This window comes from Chelonia mydas, chromosome 7 (genome assembly GCF_015237465.2).
Source record: "Chelonia mydas isolate rCheMyd1 chromosome 7, rCheMyd1.pri.v2, whole genome shotgun sequence".
Classification (NCBI taxonomy): Eukaryota; Metazoa; Chordata; order Testudines; family Cheloniidae; genus Chelonia; species Chelonia mydas.
The window spans coordinates 11,172,327-11,195,235 of record NC_057853.1 but is presented as its reverse complement, the minus strand read 5'-3'; the positions used below and the strand labels follow the sequence as shown (position 1 = coordinate 11,195,235).

Here is a 22,909-nt window from a genome sequence, read left to right as displayed (position 1 = left end):
TCAGGCAAGGAGTTCCACAGGTTGACTGTGCGCTGTGTGAAGAAAAACTTCCTTTTATTTGTTTTAAACCTGTTGCCCATTAATTTAATTTGGTGGCCCCTCGTTTTATATTATGGGAACAAGTAAATAACTTTTCCTTATTCACTTTCTCCACACCACTCATGATTTTATATACCTCTATCATATCCCCCCTTAGTCTCCTCTTTTCCAAGCGGAAAAGTGCTAGCCTCTTTAATCTCTCCTCATATGGGACCCATTCCAACCCCTAATCATTTTAGTTTCCCTTTTCTAGTCCTTTTGTAATGCCCGTATATCTTTTCTGAGATGAGGGGACCACATCTGTATGCAGTATTCAAGATGTGAGTGTACCATGGATTTATATAAGGGCAATAAGATATTCTCGGTCTTATTTTCTATCCCTTTTTTAATGATTCCTAACATCCCGTTTGCTTTTTTGACTGCCGCTGCACACTGCGTGGACATCTTCAGAGAACTATCCACGATGACTCCAAGATCTTTCTCCTGATTAACTGTAGTTGTAAATTAGCCCCCATCATATTGTATGTATAGTTGGGGTTATTTTTTCCAATGTGCATTATTTTACATTTATCCACATCAAATTTCATTTGCCATTTTGTTGCCCAATCACTTAGTTTTGTGAGATCTTTTTGAAGTTCTTCACAGTCTGCTTTGGTCTTAACTATCTTGAGCAGTGTAGTATCATCTGCAAAATTTGCCACCTCACAGTTTACCCCTTTCTCCACATCATTTATGAATAAGTTGAACAGGATTGGTCCTAGGACTGACCCTTGGGGAACACCACTAGTTACCCCTCTCCATTCTGAAAATTTACCATTTATTCCTACCCTTTGTTCCCTGTCTTTTAACCAGTTCTCAATCCATGAAAGGACCCTCTTATCCCATGAGAACTTAATTTACATAAGAGCCTTTGATGAGGAACCTTGTCAAAGGCTTTCTGGAAATCTACGTACACTATGTCCACTGGATCCCCCTTGTCCACATGTGTGTTGACCCCCTCAAAGAACTCTAATAGATTAGTAAGACATGATCTCCCTTTACAGAAACCATGTTGACTTTTGCGCAACAATTTATTTTCTTCTATATGTCTGACAATTTTATTCTTTAATATTGTTTCAACTAATTTGCCCGGTACGGACGTTAGACTTACCAGTCTGTAATTAGGATCACCTCTAGAGCCCTTTTTAAATATTGGCGTTACATTAGCTATCTTCCAGTCGTTGGGTACAGAAGCTGATTTAAAGGACAGGTTACAAACCATAGTTAATAGTTCCGCAATTTCACATCTGAATTCTTTCAGAACTCTTGGGTGAATGCCATCTGGTCCCGGTGACTTGTTACTGTCAACTTTCTCAATTAATTCCCAAACCTCCTCTAGTGACACTTCAGTCTGTGACAATTCCTCAGATTTGTCACCTACAAAAGACAGCTCAGGTTTGGGAATACCCCTAACATCCTCAGCCATGAAGACTGAAGCACAGAATTTGTTTAGTTTCTCTGCGATTACTTTATTGTCTTTACGTGCTCCTTTTGTATCTCGATAGTCCAGGCGCCCCACTGGTTGTTTAGCAGGCTTCCTGCGTCAGATGTACTTAAAAAACATTTTGTTATTACCTTTTAAGTTTGTGGCTAGCTGTTCTTCAAACTCCTCTTTGGCTTTTCTTATTAGATTTTTACATTTAATTTGGCAATGTTTATGCTCCTTTCTATTTACCTCACTAGGATTTGACTTCCACTTTTTAAAAGATGCCTTTTTATCTCTCGCTGCTTCTTTTACATGGATGTTAAGCCATGGTGGCTCTTTTTTAGTTCTTTTACTGTGTTTTTTAATTTGGGGTACTATCTGGGGCTCAATGCAATGTCCTTCAAAGCCAATGGAAAGACCCTCAGTGACTTCAATGGGCATTGCAATATGCCTAATGATGAGCCTGAGTTGCAGGATTCTTGAACACTCCAAAGTTCTCTAGGTTTAGCTTGGTCAATTACTGAAAAAAAGGGGTCATTTGACAATTTGGATCTAGAGCCAGTTTCTTATTTTGAAAAGGTCCCCTCTAAATCGGGGGATTATGGATTTGAGTCAATCATTAGGTAAGGATGATCCAATTAGGTAATAAAGTGACTAATACTGTAACTAAGCCTGGTCAACACTATGGGGTTAGGTCGAATTTAGCCACATTAGGTCGATTTTAAAATGACTGCGTCCACACAACCAACCCCGTTCCATCGACCTAAAGGGCTCTTAAAATTGACTTCTGTACTCCCCCCCGACGAGGGTAATAGTGCTAAAATCGACCTTGCTGAATTGAATTTGGGGGTAGTGCGGATGCAAATCGACAGTATTGGCCTCCGGGAGCTATCCCAGAGTGCTCCAATGTGACCGCTCTGGACAGCACTTTGAACTCCTATGCACTAGCCAGGTACACAGGAAAAGCCCCGGGAACTTTTGAATTTCATTTCCTGTTTGGTCAGTGTGGCGAACTCAGCAGCACAGGTGACCATGCAGTCCCCCCAGAATCGCAAACGAGCTCGAGCATGGACCAAGAGGAAGACACTGGATCGGATGCTGTATGTTGAAAAGCATCTGTGCAGGCCTGTCATAAATATAAAGGGAAGGGTAACCATCTTTCTGTATACAGTGCTATAAAATCCCTCCTGGCCAGAGGCAAAATCCTTTCGCCTGTAAAGGGTTAAGAAGCTAAAATAACCCCGCTGGCACCTGACACAAAATGGCCAATGGGGGACAAGATTCTTTCAAATCTGGCGGGGGGGGGGAGGATAAAGGGTTTGGTCTGTCTGTGTGATGCTTTTGCCGGGAACAGATCAGGAATGCAGCCTTACAACTCCTGTAAAGTTAGTAAGTAGTCTAGCTAGAAAATGCGTTTGATTTCCTTTTGTTCAATGGCTTGTAAAATAAGCTGCGCTGGAGGGAATGTATATTCCTGTTTTTGTGTCTTTTTGTAACTTAAGGTTTTGCCTAGAGGGATTCTCTATGTTCTGAATCTGATTACCCTGTAAAGTATTTACCATCCTGATATTACAGAGGTGATTCTTTTACCTTTTCTTAAAATAAAATTCTTCTTTTAAGAACCTGATTGCTTTTTCATTGTTCTTAAGATCCAAGGGTTTGGGTCTGTGTTCACCTGTACCAATTGGTGAGGATTATTATCAAGCCTTCTCCAGGAAAGGGGGTGTAGTGGTTGGGGGAGATGTTTTGGGGGAAGACGTCTCCAAGTGGTCTCTTTCCCTGTTCTTTGTTTAAAATGCTTGGTGGTGGCAGCTTACTGTTCAAGAACAAGACAAAGTTTGTACCTTGGGGAAGTTTTAACCTAAGCTGGTAAGAATAAGCTTAGGGGGTCTTTCATGCAGGTCCCCACATCTGTACCCTAGAGTTCAGAGTGGGGAAGGAACCTTAACAGGCCGAACTCCAATCAAAAAGAACAGGTTTCAGAGTAACAGCCGTGTTAGTCTGTATTCGCAAAAAGAAAAGGAGTACTTGTGGCACCTTAGAGACTAACGAATTTATTTGAGCATGAGCTTTCGTGAGCTACAGCTCACTTCATCGGATGCATACTGTGGAAATTACAGAAGACATTATTATATACACAGACACCATGAAACAATACCTCCTCCCACCCCACTCTCCTGCTGGTAATAGCTTATCTAAAAAGAAGAAATGCAAATATATTTGCCAAAATCTCACAGGGCATGTTGGGCAGAGGCTACAACAGGGACACACAGTAGTGCCGCGTGAAAGTTAAGGAGCTCAGGCAAGCCTACCAAAAGACAAAGGAGGCAAACAGTCACTCCGGGTCAGAACCCCATACATGCAGCTTCTATGATCAGCTGCATGGCATTCTAGGGGAAGACCATACAACTACCCCACCATTGTCCGTGGACACCTGCAAGGGGGGAGTCTCATGCAACAGGGAAGAGGATTTTGGGGATGAGGAAGAGGAGGAGGAGAATGCGCAGCAGGCAAGCAGGCAGCCAGGACCTTTTCATCACCCTGGAGCCAATACTCTCCCAAGGCAGAATCCCCGACCCTGAAGCTAGAGAAGGCACCTCTGGTAAGTGCACATTTGTAACTATAGTACAGGGTTTAAAAGCAATACTGTTTAATGTTTGATTTGCCCTGAAGAATTGGGATGCTCTCCTAGAGGTACCCTGAAAGCCTTTGCAGAAGGTTTCTGGGGAGGGCTGCCTTATTTTGTCCTCCACAGTAGGACACTTTATCATGCCAAGCCGGTAGCAAGTAGTCTGGAATCACTGCAGCACAAAGCATGGCAGCGAATGGTCCTGGGTTTTGGTCGCATTCAAGCAACATTCGGTCTATATCTTTCTGTGTTAGCCTCAGGAGAGTAATATCATTCATGGTCACCTGGTTGAAATAGGGGAATTTTTGTAAGGGAACAGTAAAAGGACCCCGTTCATGCTGGGCTGTTTGTGCTTGGCTAAAAGGGATCATCCCAGAGAATAGCCACGCAGCAGGGGGAAGGGTGAAGCAATCATCCTGGAGAATAGCCACGCGGTAGGGTGGGGGTAGGTATGTGCTGCACATCCACCCGAAAATGGCAGCCCTTCCTTTTAAATGGCAAACCCAACCCATTGCTTGCTCTGGGAAAGGAGGGTGCTGCAGTTTGAAACCATTCCCACATGTTATGAAGGCGTAAGAAGCCAACCCCACATACCCTTTGGCATACCATTGCTGCCTGGAAACGTAATTCTGTTGCCCAGCCATGTGTGATGTGTCACCTTACCGGCAGGCACTCAGTATAAAAGGCAAAATGCGTCCTTGTACCTAAAGCACATGTGCTGTCTGCTGTGAATTGCTTGATTCACCTGTGAAAGAGTCTCCCTTTTGTTCTCAGAAACGTATCATCTTAAATTTTACTCTCCCTTTTTATCTCCCCCCAGGTGCAAATGTTTCTACGCTCCCCCTATCATCTCTGTCCCTGAGGTTATCACAGTTTAGAAGGCGAAAAAAAACCGCACTCGCGATGACATGTTTTCCGAGCTCATGCAGTCCTCCCTCACTGATAGGGCACAGCTGAATGCATGGAGGCATTCAGTGGCAGAGGCCAGGAAAGAATTAAGCGAGCGCGAAAAGCGGAGGCAGGATGTGATGCTGAGGCTAATGGGGGAGCAAACGGACATGATGAAGCGTCTGTCGGGGGAGCAAACGGACATGAAGAAGCATCTGTTGGAGCTGCAGGAAAGCCAACAAGAGCACAGACCCCTGCTGCATCCACTGGATAACTGCCTGCCCTCCTCCCCAAGTTCCATATCTGCCTCACCCAGACGCCCAACAACGCGGGTGGGGAGGCTCCGGACACCCAGCCACTTCACTCCAGAGGATGGCCCAAGCAACAGAAGGCTCTCATTCAAACAGTCTGTTTATTGTAGCCACATTACAAATCAATGTGGCCTTGTCCTTCCCTCCTCCCACACCCCACCTGGGCTATCTTGTCCGTTATCTCATTTTTTTTAATTAATAAAGAAAGAATGAACAGTTTCAAAACAAGAGTTACTTTATTTCGAAGGGGGGAGGATGGTTGGCTTACAGGGAATTAAAATCAACAAAGGGGGAGGGTTTGAATCAAGGAGAAACGCACAACTGTCACACCGAAGCCTGGCCAGTCATGAAAGTGGTTCTCAAAGCCTCTCTGATGCGCAGCACGCCTTGCTGTGCTCTTCTAATCACCCTGGTGTCTGGCTGCTCAAAATTGGACACCAGGCAATTTGCCTCAACCTCCCACCCTGCCATAAACGTCTCCCCCTTACTCTCACAGATATTATGGAGCACACAGCAAGCAGCAATAACAATGGGAATGTTGGTTGCGCTGAGGTCTGACCTAGTCAGCAAAACAACGCCAGAGAGCTTTTAAACGTCCATCATTCTGCACTTGCTCAGCCTACAGTTGAACTGCTCCTTACTACTGTCCAGGCTGCCCATGTAAGGCTTCATGAGCCATGGGAGTAAGGGGTAGACTGGGTCCCCAAGGATAACTATTGGCATTTCAATATCCCCAATGGTAATTTTCTGGTCTGGGAAGTAAGTCCCTTCTTGCAGCTGCTCGAACAGCCCGGAATTCCTAAATATGAGAGCATCATGCACCTTTCCCAGCCATCCCACATTGATATCGGTGAAATGCCCCTTGTGATCCACCAGTGCTTGCAGCACCATTGAGAAGTACCCCTTGCAGTTCACATACTGGTTGGCAGGTGGTCCGGTGCCAAGATGGGGATATGCATTCCGTCTATCGCCCCACCACAGTTAGGGAACCCCATTGCAGCAAAGCCATCCACTATGACCTGCACATTTCCCAGAGTCACTACCCTTGATAACAGAATGTCAGTGATTGCATTTGCTACTTGGATCACAGCTGCCCCCACAGTAGACTTTCCCACTCCAAATTGATTCCCGACTGACTAGTAGCAGTCAGGCATTGCAAGCTTCCACAGGGCTATCGCCACTTGCTTCTCAACTGTCAGGGAAGCTCTCATCTTGGTATTTCTGCACTTCAGGGTGGGGGAAAGCAACTCACAGAGTTCCAGGAAAGTGATCTTACGCACGCGAAAGTTTCACAGCCACTATGAATCATCCCATACCTGCAACACTATGCGGTCCCACCAGTCTGTGTTTGTTCGCTGAGCCCAGAATCGGCGTTCCACTGTATCAACCAGCCCCACTGCTGCCATGATGTCCCAACTGCCACAGCCCGTGCTTTCAGGAACATCTGTGTCCATGTCCTCATCAAAATCCTCCTCGTGCTAGCGTCTCTTAGCCCGATTCTCCAGGATAACGTGCAAGGTGTTTACAATGCTCACAACAGAAGCAGTGACGGTGAGCTGAGTGGGCTCCATGCTTGCCATGGTATGGCATCTGCATGGGTAACTCAGGAAAAAAGGCGCGAAACGATTGTCTGCCGTTGCTTTCACAGAGTGAGGGGCGACTGACAACATGTACCCGAAACCACCCACGACAGTGTTTTTGCCCCTCAGGCATTGGGAGCTTAACCCAGAATTCCAATGGGCAGCGGAGACTGCAGGAACTGTGGGATAGCTACCCACAGTACACCGCTCTGTAAATCGATGCTAGCCACAATAGTGAGGATGCACCCCGCCCAGACTTAATGCGCTTAGTGGGGATATACGCAATTGACTGTATAAAATCAATTTCTAAAAATCGACTTCTATAAATTTGACCTAATTTCATAGTGTAGACATACCCTGAGGCATTAAAATACATGTGCAAAAAGAACTGTATTACACAGGGGATTAGATGATTTGAAGTCCTCTCACTCTTTACTGCCCCAGCTCTATTACATTAAGCAATACAGTAAATTATGTAAACGAACATGATCTCATGCAAAACAGAGGAGCCCTTTTGGAAATTTTTACCAGCATTGAATCATCCAAAGCAATCAGTTTTTGTCGCATAGTCTTGGAAAGTGTTACAGCGCCAGCTACTAGGAATCTGTTCTGATCTATTGGGCCAAAATTCTACTTTTGAAACTGCATCTATACACATATACCACATTATATCATGGATCTGACCTCTGGGGAGATGGTGCAGATCATCCTGCTATATAAGAGCTTTTAGCGCCTGCCAGCAGGTCATTAGGGAACTGCTTGGAGGCTGTCTGCCCATCTGAAGATTGGGTATAGCCAACACCATTGCTATGAGGGAGAGGCAGAGTCGGTGGTTTAAATCAGGGAGGGGGGGTTGGAAATGGTCCAAAAGATGAATGAAAGGTATCCTGTCAGAATAGCTGTATTTATAGTCTATTTATTGTCGGCATCAAGAGTTTGGAGAGTGGTCCCTTGAGCTACTCTTTTTTGGTGGCAGTGAAGAAACTGCCCATGGCTTGGATGTCTGGAGACCCTCCACTTAAAAGAAAAAAAAAAGTCAGTCAATTTGACATAACTCCAAGTCAGAAATATACAGAGAAAGACCCACTTCACTGAAGGCTCTCATAGGGAGGACTGAAAGTGGAAATATAAAATACTCTGGCATATGTGGCTGCAACAAAAGTCAATACTTGTGAGCAGCAAAAGACCTCTGCAGCATGGGTTTTTTAAAAACTATTGACAGAAAAATTGCTATTGAGGCAAACATTATTGAGGCTTTACAACACAGAAGTAATATTTCCTGTCTTCTGGGTAACGTTAAAAAAAATGAAACAAAATATACCACTTTTTTTTTTGGACTCTAGCTTGTCAGGTTCCTTATGAGCCCAGAATTGTGCCACGTTGCACATACACACCGCACAAACAAATGAATGGAAATGTTCCCACCCAGATTGGATCTGAAAAATGTATGGAAGTTACAGGAAATACCTTACAAAAAACAGCTGACAACTTTAAGAAGGCAAGAAAAATAAATAAAACTGAGCAGGAATACGCATGTAGGCCCAGTGAAGTCAATAGGAGTTTTGCCATTGACTTCAACAGAACCAAGATTTGCCTTTTTATTTGTTGTTACACAGTGTTTTTAAGTACTTCTCCAAACAAACCAGAGATAATCTAGCTGCTGCCTGTATAAAGACTCAATCACTGAGCAGGCAGAAGCTCCACAGCAACTACCAGTAACATTGGGAACTGGCAGAGATTGTTGACCTTGGTGCAATGTGCTGAATTTAGAAAACATGTTCATTTGATCCTCTGTACGTTTCTTCCCTGAAACAAAAAACCAAAAAAAAGCCACAGCGAAGGGGTAACAAGCCAGGCAATCTCAATTGCAGTCAGCCAACACAGACAACATCAATCTCAGCACAACTGTTTATGTTGATAACCAAGCAGGCCTTGCTATGCATCAAGCTCACTATCAGAAGAAAATCCCTCTTTGGAAATTCAAGTGATGATGATGATGATTTGAACAGATTGGTCACCAGAGAACAAGGAATCAGATCAAATATGAAAGTCCCATGTTGAAGCAGCAGCTGAAGAAGAGTTATGGTTCTGGAAAGAAGTCTGTACATATTATTGCTAACCTCTTGAATTACTATACTATTACTTATTTGTATTTTAGACGTCCCCAGAGGCCTCAACTTACATTTTAGCCCCACGGTGCCACACACTGTACACACACATGGTGAGAGACAGTCTCTGTCCCAAAGAGCTTACAATCTAAATAGACAAATCGTGAGAGGGAAAAGTGAGGTAGACGGTGAAGTGACTTGCACAAGGGAGGTCAATGACAAAGCTGGGAACAGAACACCGGTCTTTTGACTGTAACCTCTACATTCATTAGTATTCAATGGTTGGGGCTTTCACCTAAGCTCACAAGATTGCAAGATGCCAATTGAGCACACCTCCCACATTTGTTCATAGAGCTCCATCACTCCATCTTGACGCAACAAGATAGATTGCCAAAGCTTCAGACATATTTAGTAAGGACCAAACAGCTGCTAAATGTGCTCCATAGAATGAGCACAGGGGGAGAATTTTATCTTGGATAAATATGTTTCACCTGATTTCTTTCTTATCCAAAAGTCAGCTCTTTCAGAACTATAACTGTGCAGCTAGATAAGAAACAACAAAAAACACTTGATTTTTCCAATGCTCATTTTCATCTGAAATTGCCAAATTTCATCCATATCTGAATTTGATATTCAGATTCATGCCAACATTTTGTATCCTTTCACTTATCCCCAGCTTCTGATAAAGGAAATATCCTAAGATAGCCTAAGATAGCCAACTTCTTTTCCATTTACACACATTACATTTACCATATGGGATGTGTTATATTCCAACAGGCAGATGATATGCCCATTGACTCTGTTTCTGTTTCCTGGCACATAAGGAAAGTGTGAGTAATGTCATGCGTCCCAAAGGAAAAGACTCAATGACAGTGCAAACACACCCTGTGCTTTACAATGGAGAAGGATATTCTTTGGCTTGTCAGCCTCTCTCTCTCCAGTGACTGAACAATGACCGTATGTATAACCACATCCACTTTGACATGTCTCTATAAACCTGCTTCCATTCTCTGTTACCACCCCCATGTGCTTTCATGATGAAATGGAATTCATCCTGATGAAATTCATCCTAGGGTAGTTAAGGAACTAGATGATGCTATCTCAAATCATTAGCAATTATCTATGAGAACTCATGGACGACTGGTGAGGTCCCAGAGGATGAGAGAAAGGCAAAAATAATACCTTTCTTTAAAAAGGTGAACAAAGGGGTACCAGGAAATTACAGACCAGTCACCCTAACTTCAATACCTGGAAAGGTACTGGAACAAATTATTAAATAATTAATTTGTAAGCAGTTAGAGGATAACAAGATTATAAGGAATATAAAAACAAATCGTGCCAAACCATCATTTACTTCTTCGACAGATTACTAGTCTAGTGGATCTGAGGGGGGGAGTAGATGTGATATGTCTTAATTTTAGTAAGGCTTTTGACACAGTCCCACATGACATTCTCAAAAGCAAACTAGGAAAATGAGGTCTAGATGAAATTACTATAAGGTGGGTGCAAAACTGGTTGAAAGACAAAACTCAAAGGGTAGGTATCAATGGTTTGCTGTCAAACCAGCAGGCATATCTAGTGAGGTCCCACAGGGATCAAGTCCTGGGTCCAGTACTATTCAGTATTTTCATTAGTGATTTGGATGACGGAGTGAAGAGTAGGCTTATAAAATGTGCAGATGACACCACACTGAGAGGGGTTGCTAGCACTTTGGAGGACAGAATTAGAATTCACAACAACCTCGACAAATTGGAGAATCGGTCTGAACTCAATACGGTGAAATTTAATAAAGACAAGTGCAAAGCACTACACTTAGGAGGAAAAATGCACCAACACAAAATGGGGAATAACTAGCTAAGCAGTAATGCTATTGAAAAAGATCTGAGGTTTTTTTTTTATGGATCACAAATTGAATATGAGTCAACAGTGTGAAGAAGCTGCAAGAAAGGGCAATATCATTATGTGGCGTGTTGATAGGAGTATTGTATATAAGACATGGGAGGTAATTGTGCTACTCCACTCAGCACTGGTGAGACCTCAGCCGGAATACTGTGTCCAATTCTAAACACCACAGTTTAGGAAATATGCGGATAAATTGGACAAAGTCTAGAAGAGAGCAACAAAAAATGATAAAAGGTAAAGGTTTAGAAAATCTGACCTATGAGGAAAGGTTTAAAAAACTGGGCATGTTTAATCTTGAGAAAAGAGGGGGGGACTTAATAAGAAGTCTTCAAATATTCATAGATTCCAAGGCCAGAAGAGATCATTGTGGTCATCTAGTCTGATCTCCTGTATAACACAGGCCATAAAAGTTCCCCAAAATAATTCCTACAGCAGATCTTTTAGAAAAACATCCCATCTTGATTTAAAAATTGTCAATGATGGAGAATCCACCACAACCCCTGGTAAATTGTTCCAATGGTTTATTACCCTGACTGTCAAAAAATGATACCTCAGTTCCATTCTGAATTTGTCTACCTTCAACTTCCAGCCATTGGATCGTGGTATACCTTTCTCTGTTAGATTGAAGAGCCCATTTTTAAATATTTGTTCCCCATGTAGCTACTTACAGATTAATCAGTCACCTCTTAACCTTCTCTTTTTTAAGCTAAATGGATTGAGCTCTTTGAGACTATCACTATAAGTCATGTTTTCTATTCCTTTAATCATTCTAGTGGCTCTTCTCTGAATCCTCTCCAATTTATTAACATCCTTCTCAAACTGTGGGCACCAGAACTGGACACAGTATTCCAACAGTGATCACACCAGTCCCAAATACAGAGATAAAATAACCTCTCAACGCCTACCCAAAAGGGCCCTATTTATGCATCCCAGGAGCTCTTGAGCTCTTCTGGCCACAGTGTCGCATGTTCAGCTGATTATCCTCCTGATCCCCAAAATTTTTTTAGAGTCATTGCTTCCCAGGATATAGTGCCCCATCCTGTAAGTATGGCCAACATTCTTTGTTCCCATTCATTTACATTTAGCTGTATGAAAACACATATTGTTTGCTTGCCCCCAGTTTACCAAGCAACCCAGATTGTTCTGAATCAATGACCTGTCCTCTTCATGATTTACCAAATATGTCAAGGGCTGTTATAAAGGGGACAATGATTAATTGTTCTCCATGTCCACTGAAGGTAGGACAAGAAGTAATGAGCCTCATCTGAAGCAAGGGAGATTTAGGTTAGATATTAGGAAAAATTTTCCTGTTATAAGGATAGATAAGCTCTGGAATTGGCTTCCAAGGGAGGCTGTGGAATCCCAATCACTGGAGGTTTTTAAGAAGAGGTTAGACAAACACCGATCAAGAATGGTCAAGGTTTACTTGGTCCTGCCTCAGTGCAGGAGCTGGACTTGATTCCACTACTACATTTCTATGAGATGTTGCCATGCGTCTTCCCTGTCACTTTCCATTTTGACAGGTTTCAGAGTAACAGCCGTGTTAGTCTGTATTTGCAAAAAGAAAAGGAGTACTTGTGGCACCTTAGAGACTAACCAATTTATTTGAGCATAAGCTTTCGTGAGCTACAGCTCACTTCATCCAATTCCATTGGATGAAGTGAGCTGTAGCTCACGAAAGCTTATGCTCAAATAAATTGGTTAGTCTCTAAGGTGCCACAAGTACTCCTTTTCTTTTTATTTTCCATTTTGTTTATCAAGAGAATCCTCACTCTCCTCCTAACAGATTTTACAAATTGGCCATTCTTCCTCTACTGTGAGGTTGTTATAGTTTTATTACTCATCCTGAGGTCTAGTTGACACACACACACACACCCCACATGATCATTACATCTGACAGATTCTAGATGCACCTTACATGGTGCCACAGGATCTTCTGAAAAAAAATCTATAATAATTATTGCAGACCCTTGCTCCTGGCCATTGGCATTCTCTGTGTTACTACCTCATCCTCGAATGCTTGGTTTGCAGTTGTTTCTCATTTCTTTGGGGGAAATCCAAGCTAACACAACTCTGACTTTTCTATTTCACTAGACTTGACAGACTTTTTTTTTTTTTTAAAGATTTGATGAAAGAACAGTCACAGGAAGAGAGGTTGGGGGGGGCTGCATTTTAGAGGCGGGGAGTCTCCAATGACCAGATTTTTCCAAAACCTTAATACCTATATTCTAGGTCTGCTTTTTAGAGAGAGTTCAGCTTCCCATTTAGGCACCAAAATAAGTGACCATATTTTCAAAATGTTCAGTGCCAAAAGTGTCATATTGGGAAATGCTGGGTGCTGAGCACTTTTGAAAATATGATCCCAATGGCAGATGCTGAGCACTTGAAAACCTTGACCCATGTTCCCTCATTCCACCCCCAAAGAGTTGCAATTTTATTTAATAGATTTAGGGATGGGAGAAACTGGTGCAGATTTGCTTCTCACACAACCTATAGGGCTTCTTTCTTTAAAAGCTTTGGATTTGGTAAAAGTTTGGAACATTTTCCCTTAATTTGTTTTCCCAGAGGAGGCTTAATAAACACACGCCAATGTCTAACTGCTTGTCTACACGATGCCATGGTGCAGACTAGGGAGGTGTGAATTGTAGAGCCCTATAAAGTGTTGCACTCTAACTGACCCGCATAGACACAAACCAAAAGATACTTAGTTCTCACTGACGTAGTCCCATTTCAAACAGGACTACATTAAGAAAACTAGGTACCTTTTAGTTTGTGCCAGCGGGGTTGACGCAGGGCAGTTAGAGCTCTCTACAATTCACAGCCCCGAAGTCCAGACTGTGGAATCATGTACACAAGCACTAATGAAGTTTTTGTTTGAAAATAATTCTTGCCATTTCTTGATGTCTACTGCAGAATAAATTTTAAAAAAAAAAACAACATGCAGTAGCCTAGAATTCATATTTTGCAGGTGCCAAAGAACACAAACTTCAAATGATTTGAATTCTCCTTCAGGCCCTTATCCTTCAAAGATACTTAAATTAACATACTATGAATAGCACTATTGAAATCAACGGGGAAAGCTCACGGTGCACAAAGCTAAACATGTACAAGTATCTTTGCAAGACAGGGGCCTTACTCTAGACTTTTGTAATTTTCAGGTGGGTTCTAAATTTAGAATCAACATTTTGGAGTGAGCTGTAAATCTGGAAAAATGGGTTTGACCGTCTCTTATTCTTTCAGAAGGATCACAGCATAGTCAGTGAAGCGGCAGTAGCAGAAAGAACAAACTGCGACAGGACAGTAGAAGCTAAACTGCCAGCCTCTTCAGGGAATTTTAGCTGCAGACGGGCACATGTGCAGCCCCAGATTCTGAGCATTATTTGCACCACAGCATGAATTTTCCTCCTGGTAACGGATCTTTGTAGAACTGATACTTGGCATCATACTCCAAAGCCCAGAGTATTTTTCCCACCAAGAGCCATAAATCTCCAGCAGGGGAAGGAAAATATTAAATAATTTATCTCCATTGGGACTTTAAGCTTGGCCAGCGGCAAACTCTGCCAAGTAGGTGTTAAAAATCAGTTAGTAAAACTGCAGTGGTCAAAGGTGGGTTTGCCCTGGTGACTGTCCAAGCAATGATATTCTGTGGTACTCAGCAGCAGATACTCCAATAAGCCAAGGAGAAATTTGCTGTATGTTTTAATGAGTCCTATAGGGATTTCAGCAATAAATATGTGCCACTGTCTGTATTTCCACTTCTACAGTATCCACTCCTACTGCAGAATTCCATTTGCTGGCCGTGGAACTGATTTAACTATTTCATTACACACACAACAGACCACACTCTCTCTTTTTTCTTTTGTCAACTTGCTCCCCCCCCCCCGCAGTCTTCCCTCACATACCATCCCTATTTTATGCCTGTGTATCAAGAGCCAGTTTAACACCCTGAGTGGATACCAATGCCATAAAGATGGCTTAAGCAGAATAGTTCAGACAGAATGTAGTGTGCTTGCTCTTCTGGAGGTTACTTCTGCTTCACAATGAGTTCTGTGGCACACACCCTGTCCAACAAATTGAGGAAAGCCTATTCTTAATATTCTTCATGCTCTGTGCTTGCATATAGAATCATAGAACTGGAAGAGACCTTGAGAGATCATCTAGTCCAGTCCCCTGCACTTAAGGCAGGACATAAACATTTGTAACCTATGCAACCTCTGTTCAACCAAATATAAATGCCACCTAGCTGGTCTAGTAGCCAAGGGATAATCTATAATGGCTCATTTGGGGGAGGGAAAAAAGGCATCACTATGTATCATCGGCATGAAGACAGGATAGATCGCTGCATCAACCAAAATGGGAGATCTCTGCATGAAAATTTAAAACAATCCCTACCACCTTTTGAGTCCTCCTCTCCATGAATGAACACAGCCACTCAAGATCAGCTGCACCTAATTCCACCTGAGACTGCAGCCTCATTAGTAACATCTTATACAGTCAATGAAGCTGAAGAAGGAGTTACCATCCAGGACATTTCTTTATTGCCTGTTACCAGGTCATCACAAACTATATTAATCAAGGCTAATTGCAAACAGCATTAGGAGACAGTATCTTTACTGATCTTATAAATACAGCATGGATCTTTATTTCCAATCCTAAATAAGAATATAACAAAAATTGTTTTACCGCTTGATTCATTGGCTTTGTTGCATCATTTTGCTCACTGACTTCAATATTTCTGACATACCTGTAACAAAGTACTTAGGAGCAGCCAGAGCAGATCAAACCTAAGGTCAATCTAGTCCAGTATCCTGTCTCTGCTACTGGATGCTTCAATGAAAGGTGAAGTAGGTGGGTAGTGGATAACGAGCCCTCTAGGAAAGTTTCCTCCTTATCTCTTAGAAGTAGAGTTTGTTTTATGCCTTGAAGCCGGTGAGTTGATATCCCTTCCCAAATTGTTTAATATTAACTACCGTAACTCCTGATTATATTGTCTCTATAACTGTCCAAATCATTTTTAAAATATCCTGCTAAACTCTTGTTTAATTAGTAGAAAATCTCTTTGCTGTAAAGTGTATAGGGGCTAAGTTTTACAACAGAGCTAAGAGTTATTCCCAACTATACTGTGCTTGAAAATATTATTTCTAGGTTTGAATCACTTTATGCAGTCAGAAACAGCTGAGCAAATTGTAAGGTCCTTCCTCAGACAAAACTCTTGACAGAGAGGATTTCACCTAGAGTGAATGGCTAAATGAATGTCAAGGTGCAGAACCTGGTATTTATTAATAAATTTGTTTCTTAACTTAACCAATCAGACATTTGATCAGAGCATTTATCAGTTTCTATTCACCTATACTTTAATTATATAAATATTAATCACAACATATTTATGGAGCCCCGTAAACTAAAATTCACGTTGGAGCTCTGACGTTACTTTTAATTTAAAAAAAACTATTTTAATTTTATTCTTAACAAAATCCTCAGCAACAAACACAAGTCTGAAATCCTCTATTGGTTCTACAGCAGCAGCAGAACAGACAACTGGTTAAGAAAAACTTTACAAAATTAATCACATGTGGGGGAGCCCATCTACAAAGTTTTAAATTTCAACCAAACAAGGATTTAATTCACTTCTTTTGTTTTGGGGAAGAAAAGAACAGGGCGGGGGGGAGCGGGGCATAAATCCACTCAGATTTGAAATTTAAGAAAGCTGAAAAAACATCCCTAACAAGCAGAAAGTAAAAGCCATCACAGACACAAAACACAAATTTGTAAATAGCATTATAATAGCTGAATAGTTTCGTTTGGAAACCATCATTTCAGGTTTCTAATATTAATCATTTATATCTGTGACTAGATGACCTGCAATTCCCCTGCCCCAGACAATCCCAAGGAGTACAAGCGGGGGGAGACTCCCTTCCCTCCTTATTTCTTTTTTACTAAGAGTAAGAGGGTGTGATCACTCCATCCCAATTTATGACATTGCTTCCCCTACTCTATTTATTAGGTTTTGCTTGTTTAATCCTTACCAGTTCCACTCTGCACCAGGGGCACTGTTGGGCTTGTGTAGAAAAACCAACATGGAGGACAAGCCATTTATAGAAGAAGCCCCTCCCTCAAACAAACTTAAGCTGATTGAACCAATTGGGGGGGGGGGGGTGGAGCCTAGAGATCTGTGGGTAGTCTACCCTTGGTGCCGGGGGTGCCGCTCCTAGCCCCGATAGACACACTCTTGCTTGTTCTCACCAAGTCAGCACACTTAAAGTAGTAGAGTAGCCATGGCAACATGGGCACTGAGGGCAGTGGTACAGGCTAAGTGCCCCAAGTACAAATCCTCTGGACCCCTGGGGTACATACGTGAGACAGTTAGCCTGTGCTGTTGCGGCTGCCTCTGCTACACTGTTACTTTTACTGTGCTAACTTGATATGAGCAAGCGTAATTGTGTCCACTTGAGCTAGGAATCACCCTTAGCACCAGGTGTTGATGTGGTTTAATGAACAACCCTAGGCTAGAAGTCAGTCAGCATGAATTAGCAGAGAGGGCTTTATTTGTGGGATAGAGGATAGTTTATCTGGGCTGGTGAAAACCATTTTCCAATAGCAGTTTGTTTTATGGACTTTGCACAGTCTATCTTATTGTTCAGTCTATTGATTATTTGTATTCACTCTCCACCCTTAGATGACACAGGTAGTATTTTCCTCTCTGTATAACTTAGGTACTTATATGGCCCCCATTATCATGGTATCCGAGTACTTCAGTCTTTAAGATATCCATCCTCACAACACCCCTGTACGGCAGGGCAGCACAATTACCCCCATTTTACATAGAGGGAACTGAGGCATAGACGGGCTAAATGACTTACCCCCGGTCACCTAGGAAGTCTGGGAAGAGCCATAAATGGAACCAGGTTCTCCAGCTAGGGCATAAACCACTGCACTTTTCTTCCTGCAGGTTTCCTGCCCTGCCGTGCACCAGCTGTGTTCTTTCAGTGGCCAGTGTGGTGCTTCTAGCATACCAGCTCAGGGTTTGTTAACTTCAGCTCGTTCTCCTGCCTGGCTTGGCGGTAACAGAGCACAGTTGCAAACTTTATTAAACGTGGCCTTAAAAAGACATGTCCGCATCAACGTGAGATTTAAACACAAGGCTGCATTTTTATAACAATATTGATGTTAGCCAGTGTCTTGGCTATTAGTAACTTGGTAGGGTTCCTTTTAATAGTCTGGCGTTATTTAGATTGTAAGCTCTTAGGAGAATGGGCCATCTTTTTGCTCAGAGTTTGTACAGCAGCTAGCACATGGGGTCATGGTCTGTGACTGGAAATTCTAAGTGCTACTGCAATATGAATAATACATTCACAATAGCACAGAAAGCTAGTGGACACAAATTATCGTCCTTAATGTCAGTCAATCAAGACCTACTGTGCATGCAAACACTTTCACGCATATACATGACTTCAAGTGCATGTACATGAACTACTAGTACATGACTTCAGTGGAGCTTCTCACAGGCCTAAAGATAGGCACTTGCAGAATCAAGAATTTAATGACAGATGGTATCTTTAAGGAGAAACCTTAATAGAATTTGGATCTATTTTTGTGTGTATATGTACAAAAAAAAATCAGATCTGCTAGGTATATGTGGGAGGGGTTGTGCAATAACCACTTAGAGAAAGATAATTTAGTTATTTAAAAAATCACCAGCGTCCCTGTTTTCAAAAAACCATATCTATCGATTTTTTGAGGATATTCTCAGCGAAAATTCCTGTGGCAGCTTTGGTTGCACTGTGTTGCACAACGTCAGTCACATCTTGTTACGTTACAGCAGTAACAATTTGCAGTGTGACTGACATAACGGGAGCACGAGGCATGCATCAACATGTGAAAACGTAAAAGGATACATTTTTACACTTTCAAAAGCAGCTGTATTTTTATGTAAATGTAATCTTCACTACTGGCCCTGCAATGGTGATATTCATGGTATATGCATTACTTAAGCACCAATCCTTGTTAACATTTGCAGACATGCTTAACTTATGATCAGGAGCAGTCCCATTGATTCCATAGTAAAGTTAAGTACTTGCATATGTTTTTGCAGGATCTGGGCCTTAGATTTAAGCTGTTGAGGCAACGACCGTCTCTTTGATTCAGTGAATAGCGGAACAGTGTCTATCCCAGTGATGTCTTTATCCTTGACTGGGGCTTTGCGTTCTTTTGACTCTAATCAAGACAAAAACTGGCAGTTTTGGTTGAGTTGCATACGTTTTTTGGGTTCATTTAAACCTGCAAAGCAAAGTGCTCAGGGTTAACTCCATATTTGGGGTTGGGAAGGCATTTTCCCCAAAATCAGATTGGCAGAGACCCTAGGGGATTTTTGCCTTCCTCGGATGCATGAGGCACGAGTCACTTTTAGGTTTAAACTAGGGTAAATAGTGGATTGTCTGTAACTTGAAGTCTTTAAATCATGATTTGATGACTTCAGTAACTCAGTCACAGGCTAGGGGTCTATTACAGGAATAGGTGGCTGAGGTTCTGTGGCCTGCAATGTGCAGGAGGTCAGATTGGCTGATCATGATGGTCCCTTCTGACCTCAGAGTCTGTGTGTCTATGAAAGTCCAGGTGCAAGCTCACATGGACTGAAATTGGAAGAAAGGTTCCTGCAAACCTCCCAAGGAACTGAACCCACAGAGTTTCACAAAGCCCCAATGGACCACATTGGAATAGAAAATGACGAGCACCACATGGCTGGAGATATTTCCATGAAAATGCCCTGTAAGCACCAGGGGCATCTCAAATGAGAAGGATATTGCAAATCTGGCTCTGAAACAGCGGCTATTTCTCACATGATTATTCACTTGGGAATTCATGTCCCTGCACCAAGCCTAAGTAAATAGATGTTGCGTGAGTGAGCCATGCAGGTAAGTCCTGGAGCACTCACAACAATGGATGGTAGTTAGTAAGCTCAGTCCCATACAGACACTCCCATACAGGGGTCATGCCCATGGATGCTCTGACCATGCCATAACAGCTTCCCGAGCCTGCCCACCTTCCCCCACTTCCAGATGTAGACATACTCTACTCTGTGGCAGCACAATACACAAAAGAGGCTGAAGTCCCCACACATGAGCTGCCCAGTCTTGGCTCCTATACACAGCAGAACGAGGGTGGTTTGCTCAATTTTGGCCATGCTTGGCGGGGCAAGGGAGCAGGATTTCATCCTCCCTGAATAAGGACCTGATCCTGAAAGACGCCGAGCATCCTCAACACCAGCCAAAGACTGTGGGAGTTGACAGGGCTCAGGATCTTGCAGGGTCAGTGCCTAAAGGAGGCAAAGCTAATAGATCTTAACGCTTTTGTTCTATACTTGGTTTGAAGACAAATCGCTGTATGGTTATGACTGTATATTTCTGCTGTTTGTTAATTTACACAATACAATACAGGAGGTGGTCCCTGACTGTACACTATAAAGTAAAGTAGCTGCCACAAATTAGCACAACCTGCTTCACTGTGTCTTGCTTTGGTGTCAGTTAGACTTGTGGATCATTTCTAGGCTGAGTTATCATAGTCTTTTCTCACATACTTTTGTTGTGATGTGGTTGCCCTTTCTGTGTACCAGGTAACATCTCTGCTGCTTTACTGGGTCGATAAGTCAAATACACAGGTTCACTGCCTATCTCACAACAGAGGCACAATGGGATGGAGTTTTTCTCTTTCTTTCTCACATACACACAGAGCTTGAACACAATTAACTTCTCCTTTGATGAATCCTTCCTCTCTGTGCTCATAACACTCCCCCAGGAAATGAGAACCAATAAGTCCTACATATGAGTAGAAGGGCAAGCTATGGAAGTGACCAAATATTGTACGATGCTATATTGCAGGCCTATGGGAAAGAAGTTAATTAAAGACCACAACAGTCCTTTGGGGAAATGTCTAATATATTAGCTATTCCAGCTGAACAATGCAACATTAAGCAAACCCTCATTGCCTGGAAATTGTGAACATATTCACCATTTGGGGAAAAGTGAGTGTGTGTGTTTTGGCCACAAATATAATATCTGGTAAGAGACATAAGGAACCTATTTTTGACAAAAGAAATTCAGTTTAACAATAGACAGGTCAGATTAGACCACACATGTTCAGCAGCAACAAAGGTTGTGTCCTCCTCTGTGTTTGGAAAGTGCCTTAGCACTCTGTGGTGCTGCCATAATTTAAATAATAATTAATATGCAGTTCTCACTGACTTATGTAAGCACCAGCCACATGCTTGATGACAAATTCAAGATTTTGAACAATCCCAATGTTGTGGGTCTTTGAAATCTGAACTTGAATCCACATCTTGATTTCATCAAGGGCTCTCTCTCGCTCACTCTCTCTCTCTTGCTGTCTCGCACTCTATTTTAAACCTTTCTTCCAGCAAGGAGGTACAATGTAAATAATAATAGTATTCTGCGTAATACAAGTTAGGGTGATCAAGCAATAAACACTCCTACGGAAGGAAACTCACAATTCTACTTGTAACTTCTCCCTGTGCTGGAAACTCTAAACCAAATTTTGTTGCATTATTGCTCCTTGGGATAAATTTTCAAAGGAATCTTAACCCAGCCCCTAAGATGACAGTAGCAAACAAAATATGTATGAGCTTAATTTTACTCATGAGTTGTTTTATTGGCATAAAAATCAAGTTTAAGCTTATGCACCAGAATCCATACTTTTTTTATGGTGCTTTAAAAGAAAAACACCATCACACATCTGCAACTGGGCCACCCACAATCTGAAATAAAAGTCATTTGTTTACTAAGTTTTCTTGGTGTATTAAAAAAAGGCACAGCCTGTATGCTAAAAATAAACATATGTATATTCACTCTCCACAATGACTTGGAGTATAAGTCCCTGTCTGAACACAGCTATTGTGCCCATGATTTATCAGACTGCATATTACTATTTACTTTTTGTAATTTCAGCAACACTAAAATGCTTGTTTCTTAACAATAACTTCGCATGAAAGAAGTAATAAGCACAAAATGATGTTTCATTCAGACCACCACAGAAATTTTATTAGCAGTTCCATCAGAATTAACTAGCTTCTTTAGAAATATAAAAATAAAATAAAATCTATACCAGAGGTTTGTCAGCCTTTGATGGATGTTTTCACTCTCGGATTGTGTTATTATTACTCTTCTTATATAGCAATACTGGCATCAGGGACTTATAGTTTATTAGACCCTATGCTACATCTGCCACAGTGCCCTGGGGCCAGAATATAGTAGTCCAAGCCAAATACTATTCCTTGCAATTACACTCTGTTGTTAACTGTATACAGTTAGAATGGGTTAAGTTTTACCAGAGCTTGTACCTCTGCGGTTGTCTTCAAATGGGCCAAATTTCAGACCCCAGTTAGACATATGTCTAACCCTATTGATTTTGATCCAATTGCACAAGTGAAACTGGAAGAAAATTCAACTCGGTGTATTTCATTTAATTTCTCTGTTTTGGATTGAAATATCACTGACAACCCATATAACTTATTTACCAAGGGATTTGTAAGTTTAAAGTGAAAGGCATCAAATTTAAAACTGATAAGAGGAATTGTGTTTATTCATAGTGCACAATTAGCTAGTGGAACTCTTTGTACAAAGTATTATTGAGGCCAAGAGCTTGGCAACATTCAAAAAAGGATTGGACATGTATATGGACAATGAAAATATCCACAGTTACTTTAGATGAAAGGGTGCAGGGGAGAGAATCCCTTGGGTCTCCACCAGGCCACAATTTGTGCGGGCTTCTCTTGTCTGGCATTTGCTGAATCCTTCTTCTGCTTGTGATATACAAGAGTTTCTCCAAACCAAGCAAAAGGGTGTTCAGTCTCTTAGGCAGTCTCTCAGCCACCCCTTTGGGGGTCAGCTCCTCTGTAGGCTTTGATCAGGACTAGCATCTGTCTTTAGACTCCCTCTTTTTAATATCCCTGCTCTATACCTGATTACTACAATCTC

The 22,909-nt window shown here is 41.9% G+C and overlaps 1 long non-coding RNA gene across 1 annotated transcript in view; it reads right to left on the bottom strand.

The window, feature by feature from the left end:
- Positions 1-17,002, bottom strand: part of LOC122466605 — a 164,234-nt gene extending 147,232 nt beyond the window's left edge. Inside the window, exon 1 of the long non-coding RNA XR_006292248.1 lies at positions 16,949-17,002. This is a non-coding gene — a long non-coding RNA (uncharacterized LOC122466605). The remainder of the gene's footprint in view (positions 1-16,948) is intronic.
- Between the last annotated feature and the right edge of the window lie 5,907 nt (positions 17,003-22,909).